The sequence below is a fragment of the Rhyacophila brunnea genome, unplaced genomic scaffold, assembly GCF_057557595.1.
Source record: "Rhyacophila brunnea isolate RB1 unplaced genomic scaffold, BYU_Rbru_1.0 scaffold_113, whole genome shotgun sequence".
NCBI lineage: Eukaryota > Metazoa > Arthropoda > Insecta > Trichoptera > Rhyacophilidae > Rhyacophila > Rhyacophila brunnea.
The window spans coordinates 192631-205169 of record NW_028232767.1 but is presented as its reverse complement, the minus strand read 5'-3'; the positions used below and the strand labels follow the sequence as shown (position 1 = coordinate 205169).

Below are 12539 nucleotides of genomic sequence, written 5' to 3'. Positions count from 1 at the left end.
CAATTTATGCAACAATTCTAATTTAAAATTGACAAAATTTCCAAATATAATTTTAATACCGGTGGTTTTGGTATCAAACAAGGCAATTATTCAAATAACCTTGACACAAATCAAAATACATTATTTTTTGTTGTATCTAATCATGAATTTATTTGAAATCGTGTATTCTATATTGGTTGAAATATTAAATTTGATAACATTTACTTGGGTTTGATCTACCCTGCTTAATTCGCCCTACAATTTGATGACTAATTCCGCAGGCTTTATATTACAAATTTATTTTCAATTTTTAACTATTTCAAGCTCTACTGGTCTAGTGGTAGAACGGGAGGTTGCCAATCTCCAGGTCCGGGTTCGATTCCCGGGTAGTGCATTCTTTTTTCTCGATTTTTTAATACAATAATATTTTTTTTGGGTAAGACTATCAATTCAAAACACACAATGCAATCTTTAGCTAAACTATAATTTTTATTTAAGATATTATCTAAATATTACCAAAAAAGGAAAATTTTAAGTGTATACAAGTGAAATTAAGGTATCATATATAGAAGTATCCAATATATACAATCCTTTTTGATTTATTTATCATTGTATCACTCGCTTTGACTGCAAACATAATGTCTTAAGGTGATAATTTTCATTCAACTACTCGAGATAAATTCTAGAAATTTGAGCCTCCAACTTTTAAGCAACAGATATATTTTAAAATAAAATTAAAATTGAACATGATTGAAAATATAGTATTTTTGTTGCATATAGGCTATATCAATGAATTTGTAATATCTATGCAAGTTATGAACATTGTATTTAATTGGTGTGCATTAAAAAAAAATGGCTCGTGATATTTTGAGTGAAACCCTTGTTAATTTTATTTAAACAATTTTTGTAAAGAATATCTATTTGAAAAATAGTTTTGTGTCTTGCTCAGTTAATCAATTCCTATGTTTTGCTCGGTTGATAAAGAGTAGAAAACGATAAGATAAAAATATCCCATAGATAAATTTAAATTATGTCATAGTAATCTTACTTATGATTGTAAAAAGAATGAAATCTACACCGACCAAAAATATTCTAAAAATTACGCCTTAAATTTACTTACTTATGATTGTAAAAAGAATGAAATCTACACCGACCAAAAATATTCTAAAAATTACGCCTTAAATTTACTTACTTATGATTGTAAAAAAAATAAAATTCTGCACTCTCCAAAAATATTTTACAAATTATGCCTTAAATTTACTTACTTATGATTGTAAAAAGAATGAAATCTACACCGACCAAAAATATTCTAAAAATTACGCCTTAAATTTACTTACTTATGATTGTAAAAAAAATAAAATTCTGCACTCTCCAAAAATATTTTACAAATTATGCCTTAAATTTACTTACTTATGATTGTAAAAAGAATGAAATCTACACCAAACAAAAATATTCTAAAGATTATGCCTTAAATTTACTTACTTATGATTGTAAAAAGAATGAAATCTACACCAAACAAAATTTTTTTTTAAATTATGCCGTGAAATTACTGCCTTTGATCGTAAAAAAAATAAAATCTATACTCGCCAAAAATATTTTTTAGTTTACGGTGTAAAATTACTGTTTTGTAATTACAAAAAAATTAACACTACACAAAAAACTAAAAATATACATCTATATATTTCAATGTAGATATGATGGCTCAACAAGAAATCCAAATATTATCATATTTGGAATGCCTGAACAAATATCATATATATTGTTCGAGTATATAAAAAGTGATAAAATCCAACCAATAAAATTTATCATAAACATCTTTAAAACGAAAAATTTGACATGATAGACGAGTTGAGACTAAATTTAAGATTTAAAAAAAAGACAAATTGCATTTATTTCGTTGAATATTTTAAAAAAAAATTTAAAGATGTTCAAAGGTTTTAGAACCAGTCAACTATCTCAACAACCCTCATGAACATCTCATCATTCAAAAATTGATTTTGTTACATGAAATACCGTTTGAAAATAAAGTAAATAAATTTCTGTGCCAAAATTTGTATATTTTTCTGATCATTAGCTTTATTTTACCATAGATCTTTTACCAGTATGTTATGTATTACTAGCAGATAGGCGGCATTAGTTTACCTGTGTATTTAAAAATGACTTTGAGTATTGTAAATTTGAACATTTCACGCGTATAACATTCCATGTATGTTTTATTTTTAGTTTTATGTAATATCACCTATTTACACTGGCTTTTGAAGCGCCAACACAGTAAAAAAATTAATCTCTACAATGTAGCTGGATACACACACGGTTTTCGTGTTCTGTGTATATTTGGGGTGATAAATAAGATTTTACCCATTTTTTGGTAAATTGGATTTTGTCGGATCAACATATTTTAACAATATGTTGGTATTTCCGTAGTATAATCTTTATTTTTAGCTAATAATTCTTTCTGAAATTAAAATCATATTGCAATCAAAATTTGTTGTTTACAATAAATTAACTTTTAAAATTACTCAAATATAAATGTTTTTAATAAAATTAAAATAGCATTCATTTATTACTTGTCTTTTCATATAGTTCAAGTATTAGCCCTTAGTTTAAAAATAAATTCCACTAACTAGATTTAACCTGTAATCTTGTTGTTCAATATATACTTTTAGATACTTTATCTAAATTCAAATAACGAAAGTTGTTGTGCCCACGTGAAAATATTCTAAAACCTCCACAAACGATTTAAAGTTTTCTGTCCACTATTAAAAACAATAAAAAGGATTTTATCGGTACTAAACAAAGAAAATATTTTTTTTATATCTTTATAGTTTCCCTTTATAACATACTAAATTATAGCGTAGGCAAAAAAAATTTCGCGATTTTGGTGTAATAAGTAAACTCTGTCCCTTTTTTGAGAAAAACAAATCCAGTCATGTCACTTATGTATACTTTTAATAGATTATCTGAATTTTTATAATAATTTTGAAACTAATCAAGTGTTGATTTATTTGATTATAATAAACCATAGTGTGTAAATTTCAATCAAATAATTTTAAAATGTCGTAATCCAAACTATTTTTATATTGTGTTTAAATATTGACTAGAACCTTACATTTTATTTGTGATTAATTGATATTCCACTAAATTTGTATATATAACTATAATGAGAAATAAATAAATGGTTTTATACATAACATATTTATAATTTGAAAAGCAAAAAAAAAAATTAATATTTTATTTATAAAAAGAAACACAATAAAATAAGAAAAAAAAAGATCCAGGTTATATAATTCTCATCCTATAATTTTTTGATTCAACACATCTTTTTCAAAAAAAGACAACTTCCACCTAAATTGCATATTTTCATGTACATGTTCAATCGAAACACCATACACACAAATAAATTCAAAAATAGTCTCTAAGATACCTCTAAACAATGCAAAAAAAGCTGTATGTCTCTCATCCTTAACATGTTTAAGAAGATAGAAATGATCAAAACTAATATAAACTTGTTCTTGTGATTTATCTATCGATATATTCACATCAAAATCCAAATATAATTTAAAAAAATTATGTACGATATTTGATATTTTGTCTATGTCTTTTTCTGTTATCTTTATTGCTTCTGTTTTTATGAAAAAATCATCTGCTAGTCTTTCTCCTAGTTTTTTACCGGCTGATAATATTGCTTCAGGTGTTTCTAATTCTCTTATTAATGATGCGTATAGATACGTAAATAAATGGGTATTGATTCTTTCCTCATTGTTGAAATTCATTTTTGAACGGGTGCAATTATAGTCTTGATTTTCAAATCAAGCAAGAAAGCAATATTGTCTTTGCTAATAATACAGCAATTTAATTTGAAATATTTAGAATGTAACAAAATAAGGATACTAAATTTTTAAATGGACTGGATTTGTGTGAATGCAAAATATATCAAGGATTAAAAATTTGGTAGCCTAAATCCACTTTCATGTATCCATAACTATTGTCATCTATATGATTTTAAGAAAACTTTTAATTACTGTAGATAAAATAATAAATTTCTATGTTTATCGCTGTATTCTATACTTGGATTGATTTATTCTAATTTTCGATAAGGATTAATGAATCTTGCGATTTCTACAAATAATACAATATTTCTGCGATGAACGCGTTTAATATATTCATGCTAATTAATTTGCATATATCTGCGCTCGATAAATATTGCGTAATGTATAAAGTGGCGATGATTGCGTAGTATAAATATTTGACCTATAATTTTAAAGTCAATCGATAAAAGGTTTGTATCGTCCTCACACAATGATACTGATAAATTATAAAAGAAATAATTAATGTTGCTTTACTACAAGGGACACATCAAACGCTGTTAGGCCAACCCACTGAGAACAAAACGCTCGTCTTTAAAAATATACTTGGTTGTCGCACCGAAACAACTTGACCTGATTGTCGAACGCATGTATAAGCAATCAAAGCCATATTAGTATGATGGAATCTTTTTTCATAGCGGAGACCCGATTGAAGTGGTCAATACAGTTAAACTTTTTTTTCGCGCAATGTACAACGGTAATTTTTATACATTTTTATTCGAACTTGAATTCAATACATATAATGATCTATTAATAATTTGATCCTAGCGTACAGTTTTGAGTCTATAGCTTTATCATCTAACCAATATACGATTGGATTTCTTCTAATACAATATAATTATAAATTATACCTTATATGAATTGATAATATTCTAAAATATCCAGAAATAATTATAATAAATTATATATTGTCATTATAAAAAATGTAAAATGTTTATTTAGTGGGCCGTGAATCACAAATTAATATAACAGCCTCATCCCTTGAGCCAGAAAATTATGTTAAACACACTAGATCACCAATATAATTTTCATATTTTTTACATTGAATAAAATACGTTTTTACAGATGTATTTTAGCTTTGTCAATTATATTTATCTCATAAAAACGAATCAATACAATTTTCTTAATTGTTTTCATCCTATAAGTAATTTTTAGAGATATATTTTCTGGCTAAATGTTGTTTTTGTATAGTTTTATATTGAATTCTAGGCGTAAAAAAATTATATGCAAATCAATCATGCGGTTTTTATTCAAAATTTTATGGGATAATGCAATATTTATTGGTGGTGATGATTGAGTAATGTTAATATTCGAACTTCGATTCCCAATTAAAATAATTAACAGTTCAAGTATTACTCGTGTGTGGGCATTCCTAAATTACACAACTGGTAATTGATGCCGCCTATCTACAAGGAATAAAGCAAAAGCTGCTAGGCAGCCCACAGTAAAAGATAGAATTCTGTTTAAAAATACCCTCTATTTTCCTGCAGAAACAATTTTATTCGATTTTCGAACGCAAGTGCAAGTCATAAAAGCAATATTAATATAATGGAAATATTTATCCGCAGCGGGGACCCGATTGGCGTGATCAATATACTTAATTTTTTTACGAGACATTTAATTCATTAAAATACAGCAGAGACAAATTACGGATATAATTTTAAAGTAAACCTTAATTATTAAATAAAATTCAATATTATATTGTTTAGTAACTTAATCCACAAAAAAAGTGCTAATTTTTTAGGTATCTACAATCAATTGTATGAAGCTAATCGCAAATAAATCTTTGTTTTATGCCATATTATTAGCCAAGTTTGCACTTTTACAAATTTAACTCGCGAAAATATACTATTTTTTTGATATATGTCCGTTTTTTTGAAATAGAAGTTCTTTTTTAGTTCATGTTGATTTTTTAAGAACATAGAACTAGTTTCATTTTTTTACTTGAAATTTATTTATTCGATTTTCTTTCACCACTATGAGTGTCCATCAAACTTTAAAATTTTATGTATTTCTTTGGTTTCTATCTTGTATAGTTGCAGAAAGTGTTTAATATCACTCAGTCTGATTACATCTGTAACATAAGTTATAAAATTTGGTTATAAAAAAATATAAACGTAAGTTTCTATATGCATTTATGTTTAATTTGGGGACCGGATGCTTATAAAATAAAATATTTTTATTTTTTGGCATTTCAAGTTTTCCTAAAACTAAAATATATTCTATTTTGGTTTTTTTTCTTTCTATTATTACTAAATGGCTTAAAATAAAGTATTTTTTGTTTTTCTCTTGTTTTTAATATAGAAATTCTGAGAAAATATATTGTTTGTTTGCATATAATACTTAGCTACGCACAGATATGGCTTTACAATTTCCATTTTATAGCATTAATTTATACGATTAACACTTTAAACGATCGAATGCAAAAATACATTTTAAAATACTCTGTCTAGAGCCTTGAAAAAATTACAATTTCCATGAAATGTAGAGATAAATACAATTCTATTTCATATAATTATGTATTTAAGGCATCTGAAAAGATTAACACAAATAAATCCTAATAAATATAATATATTTAGATATAATTCCATTCGATTTTTGGCTAAATTTTGATCCATGCAATATTTATGCTGTTTCTTACTCTTTTTTTGCATAAAGCCTAGATATGTATTTATTTTCGGGCTTTGCTTGCACATATCACTTGTGGTAAAAACTCATCAAATCTAAATCAATTAAATTATGTTTACTTTGTATTTAACCGCATCTGTTATGTATTTTATAGTTAATTTTATTCACCAATAATAAACCCCTATAAAATTTAAATAAAACCAACTAAAATTATATAAATGATCAATATATACGTTTTATATGCAAAATTATATTATTTTTGACGCACTTTCGTATTGAATATACATGATAAAATTAGGATTAAGTGAACCCGTCATTTATAACTTAAATTTAATATTCGAATCATTTCATCGAAATTCTATTATAGCCCATATATTTTTCTTCATAAATTTAAGTAGAAAAAGACAAACAAATGTAAAAATACCTGGTAATTTTAAGATTTTTATATTAAGCATAAACAATTTATTAACCATCATAATATAAATAAACTAATATTTATCTAATATCCGTTTTTATAGTACAGATACAGCTTACTCTTGTTTCTTATATATTAAATGTTTATTTTTTTTTAATCTAGCAATATAAATAGTTTTCTATTTGACTTGGCCTAATTTTATGGGTGACTACCGATTGACGCGTACTCAACTGCAATAATAAAAAAAAATTTATTCCTTTTCTTATTTTTTGGTAAATACGTAATAATTCGTTATTTCTTGATAAAAATATAAAAAAACTCAGTAGCAAAAGAATTTGTTTATTCTATCATGCAACGTAATTTATATGCAAATTAGCATTTCTAAAAGTATGTAATTCTTAATCAGGGCTTTTTAATCATTTAATATTTCTATAATGTATCATCATGATATATTTTTTCTATTGATACTACTTATTTACCAATGCTTCTAAAATTTATAGATTCTCATAATTTTACTTTTCTGTAACTTTTTATTTATTTTTGATATTTTCACTGTAAATACATCATCGTAACCCAATTTCTGTTACAATTGGTACTTTTTATTCGTGTTAAAAAACTTGAAAAAAATCTGAAATAGAAAAATCGCACATATAACATATCAAATAACTTGCTATTTATTAAAAAATCAACAATTTTTATGCATTAAAATATAAAATTCATAAAATTTGAATTATCTAAACATGAATTCTTTACTTAGATAAAAATAAGACATAGGTTCATGTTTCCTTTAAAAAATTGCTAAAAATTTATTTTTCCGACAATATATTTTAAATCTAAAAACGTTTATATGAATTATTTTTATTTTATAAAATAGATCTTAAATTCATGCAATTCTGTGCCTTTTTCCGTGTTTTAAAAAGAAAATTTATCTAAAAAGAACCTATTTCAGTATAATGAAATGCATGTGATATTTTTAATATGTATTTTTGCATTAAATACAATTTTTACGGTTTAAATTGCTATATAAATGCTTATATTATACGCTAATCAATCTGTAAAATGTATTTTAACCAATTAGTGTAAATTCGGATAATATTTTTTTTAATTTTTTTGCAATGATTATGGTCAAATTTATTTATTTAACTTAGAATTAATACAAAAAACGGAATGATAGTAGTATAATATATGCCATAAATGATCATGAAATATTACTAAAAATCTTGAACTAGAGAACTTTAGAAAGCCGGGCAATAGCATTAGGCAAATAAAAATTAAAAAACATAATTCTACGCAATCATCCAATAAAGAAAAACTATACGTTAAAGGATATGAACTAGGACGCAGAGTAAAAAATGTAGATTTTAAATCAGAAAGAATCCTCTTACAGCTAATAAAATCATAAGTGCAAAAAAGAGAACGATCACTTAGATTAGCAGCAATAATAAAATTTTTTAAAGAAAACGCGACTCACCTAGTCTTTATAAATAATTTTTTTTAAAGAAAAAATAGTTATCCTTTAGCCTAGATATTCTAGAGCTTGCATGAAAACAAAAAAAGTATTTATTGTGGAAAATTAAATCTAAAAATCTTCGACGTGCATAGGAATTTAACGTTTAAAATACTAGAAACTTCGTATTAGCTATGATATGGAAGTATCGAACCATCAAAAAACGCTAGATTGTATTTTATTTCGACAGACACACTTTCTTTGAAGAAAGATCAAGATACATTTTCTGTACCGATTTTAGAAAAAAAGATGTCTACATGGCAAGCAGATATAAAAAAGTTCTTGGTCAGGACTATACAAGAAGACTAACGAGATAGTAAGATGTCTTCACTTCATAGAAGAGAAAAATAAATTTCTAAAAAAACCAAGTAGACCCGTAGACACACCTTAAAATAAATGATAGGAAGCATATGTGCAGAAATCAAGATAAAAACGAGAATAAAGGCTAAATAAATTGTCGTATCACAGATTTTATATTTAATTATATGATAAAAAAAGAGCTGTTTCATTTAGATTGAAATTTATGTGGTGAAAATAATCAATATAAACACATTCGAAAAAAATTGTGAAAGTATGATCTTCTGGAATCTAAGCTGTGACTAATATATAAGTGAAAGACAAATAATATCCTATATATTATAACTTTGAAGGGATAAGGACACAAATTATACAAGGTGCCTTAAGGAACTCGAAGTCGCAAACCTTATCAAGATAAATATATAAACCTTGAAATTGAAAAAGTAACTTGAATTAATATGTCTCAAAAGGAGGTGAAGTATTGAAGAAGACTTCAGAGAGGAGAAGATAGAAGAAAGCATAAATACGCTATGAGAATAGAAATCAAGCAAATTGTGCTTGAGAATAAAAACTACTGTTATAACCATTAATTTAGTTGAATAAATAAATTTAATACCTTTGAATAAATATATTTCATAGGTGACTGCAAATTATACCATACATCATAACATGGAATGGTAAGATCTCAAAAAAATAAGTCGTATACAAAAGAAAAAGAATTTCTTCGGAAACGAAAGTGTACGTACAATAAATAGAATAAAAAAAAACGCTGATTAGTATATCTTGAAAAATGAAGATGTATTGAGAAAATTACAAATGGTTAGATAATGTAAGAAATATTTTACATGTGTTATATAAAGAATCTAAAATTAGGCACGATTAGTCTTAAATGCCTTAAATTCAGATAATCATTAAATTATTTTATATATACCCATAGTATAACCCAAAAAAGCATAGTAAAGTAAATTTGAAAAGTTGCGCGTAAATAAGAATCTTGGCTCATTTAAAAATAATAGTCCTATATTTGTTGATAATAACTGTGCGGTATTTTTGATTTTGCAGGCAATCTTGTACATGTTGTTAAATCCGTTCATCTGTATATACTTCAACCCCATAGTCTTGAAAAATATGCTGTATGAATATGTGTTCATTTACAGCCGAATACTTTTGATTCAAGTCGACTTCTCCTTTTCTTGATTTTTTTAGCTTTTTAATATGTATTTACATCATTAGCAGATTTTCGTCCTAAATGACACTTATATCATGAAAGAAAATCTAAAACCTTATAATATATATCTGAAGTTTATTAATATTGCACAATAAAGTGTAACTAATATCCAGAACGATCAAATTGAATTCAGAAAAATTAAAAAAATCATATTAATATGAAAAAAATACTAATTTAAATCGTGTAAAATATATTCGGGTATTTAACGATGATGTATAAATAAATTTTTACTTCTTGTATCTCCTTTACCGCAAAAATTATTTATTTAAAAACTAAAAGTTTCTGAATGAAATTAGTATCTATATAATCTTTTAATTTTTTTTATCTTTAGTTATGGCTCTTAAGTGAACAACTAAAAATAAACTTAATCCTTAAATTGTTTTTGATATTGCCAATTTTATGCTTGACTAGGAAAGATAATATATATAATTAGAATTCCCATTTTTACACAGCAATTTAATAACATTAAATAAAATTTCTCTGAGCCCATAAAACGCAAAAAATTTAAATTTATACAAAAGATAATTGGTTAAAATATTAATATCAAAACTACCAAAATGTGGTTAGAATGAAATTATATGACTAAATTAGCGAGTCGGCTATAATTTTTTGTGAAATTTACGATAATCGTACCGATATTTATATATACATACTTAAATTCTAATTGAATTTACTTTTTTTTTATTGCTTTATGGGAAATTTGCTTTATACTAGTAGAAACTATTGCTTAATTGATGCGTCTCTCTGTGGAGCTCCCCCAACACTCATTTTCACCCGTAATCACCGTGAATTGGGTCCTTTCACAGAGACGGTCGTCATTATTTGATAAGAATAAGATTTTGTATACTGTTCATCACTAAGAGTTACAAGCTACAACCAGACTTACCTATATCCTTGCTGAACGGTGTATGATCTTTTTCATTCTAAAGGAACAGTTCAACGGCTTACATAGCAACCACCTATTTCTCATGGCTTTATGGTATATCTTTTATTTTTCAATGGCCGCCCCCTTGGGTATTTTTATTTAGAGTAAATTCGTTTCGGAAATTAGTGGGGTGGGTGGAAGTGAAACCTGCGACCCCTCGCACTGGGGTCCGACTTGTAAACCACTCAACCATATCACCACACATATCTATAAACTAGTATTTTTTAATGCAATTATAGATGAGAAAATAATCAAAATTAAAGAATGATCCGATAAAATATCGTTTGTAAAAAAACGAAGAAATATATCACCGAAAGTCTAAAATTCATTGATATTATAAGCTATGCTGTCCTGGATATCATATAAATGCTATGTGTATTTTTAAATTATTGGTCTAAATATACTTGATCTTGAACTTAAATAGACCAAATTGATATCTATATAAGATTTGTATAAATAATGTATGGTTATAATTTAATTTTCTATTGAAATAGTTAAAGTTAACTGGTTTTTTTTGTCAAAACAAGATTTTGTAAAAAACTAGACTACGAGTTCTACTGAAAATTTCCGCGTGAATTAAAATAAATATCTATAAAGTAAATTAAGAAGATATTTTTAGGAATTCTGGATAGAAAATAAAGGTTTTTCAGATTTTTGATGTATTTCTATAAATTAAAAATATTAAAAAATATATAATAAAATATTGATCTTATTCTAATTATTTTAAGATACTATTTTGTGAATCTTACTTGAATTAAAGGTTTTAGGAATTTTCAAATTCATTTATCACGAGGCAAGAAACTTCTAACTAATGAATAACACAGAATTCTGTCGATAATATTTTTGAAAAACACGTCAAAGAGCTGTAAAAAATCATGGTTTTATATATATAAGATAGGATTATATAAGATTTCTTCATGTTTTTTTTATAAATTCTTGAGTTATAGTTTTTTAATATTAAGAAAAGAAAAAACAGTTGTGCTTGTCTTTTATTTTCATTTTAATTTTACAAATAACTTCTTTTGTCGTAATTAGCTGTGTGAACTATTCATCACAACTCGAAATGTATTTTTTAGAATATCAGAGCTTTTATTTTCTTATGCTTTTTTAGAACTTGAAAAAGGTTTTTTCATAATAATTTAGATGTTTTTTTTACATGGGCAAAATATTATACATAGATATTAGGAACTATTTCATTTGTAACAAACAGATGAATGTAGAGCTAGTGGATTTTCTATATACACTGGTAATATTCATACTTCACGCTCTATTCACCATATTTTTACAAATTATGCTCATTTAGTGGTCCCAGTTTTCATCTGTTAGATTTCTTTTCTGTATTTCGAGCATTTAAACTAGATCAAATATTCTTTTTATCACCGATCACAAATACCAATGTAGCTTTTTTCTATATTAACCCTGTCGAATATAGAATATAAGTTTTTAATATATTTATGTGGGTCAATATATTGTTTTTTTGTTTTAAATGAATTTTAACACTGATAGGAGATTCTGAAGTAAAAATATTTTGATATGGATCTTTACGCTTCTAATATCAAATATGATGTATTGAAAGGTTTTGTTTGGTTTTTTTATTTATAAGGTGCTAATATAAGAAACACCTGGCTGTTTATCTTAATATTTTAATCGCCTTATGAAGTTTTATCACAATATTTATCTGGTTCCAAGGAGAT

At 25.5% G+C, this 12539-nt stretch overlaps 1 non-coding gene across 1 annotated transcript; it reads left to right on the top strand.

Annotated features, from left to right (window-relative positions):
• The first annotated feature begins 302 nt into the window (after positions 1 to 302).
• On the top strand, positions 303 to 373 carry TRNAG-GCC (transfer RNA glycine (anticodon GCC)). Its single transcript has one exon. It is a non-coding gene; the product is annotated as a tRNA-Gly (tRNA).
• The last annotated feature ends 12166 nt before the right edge of the window (positions 374 to 12539 follow it).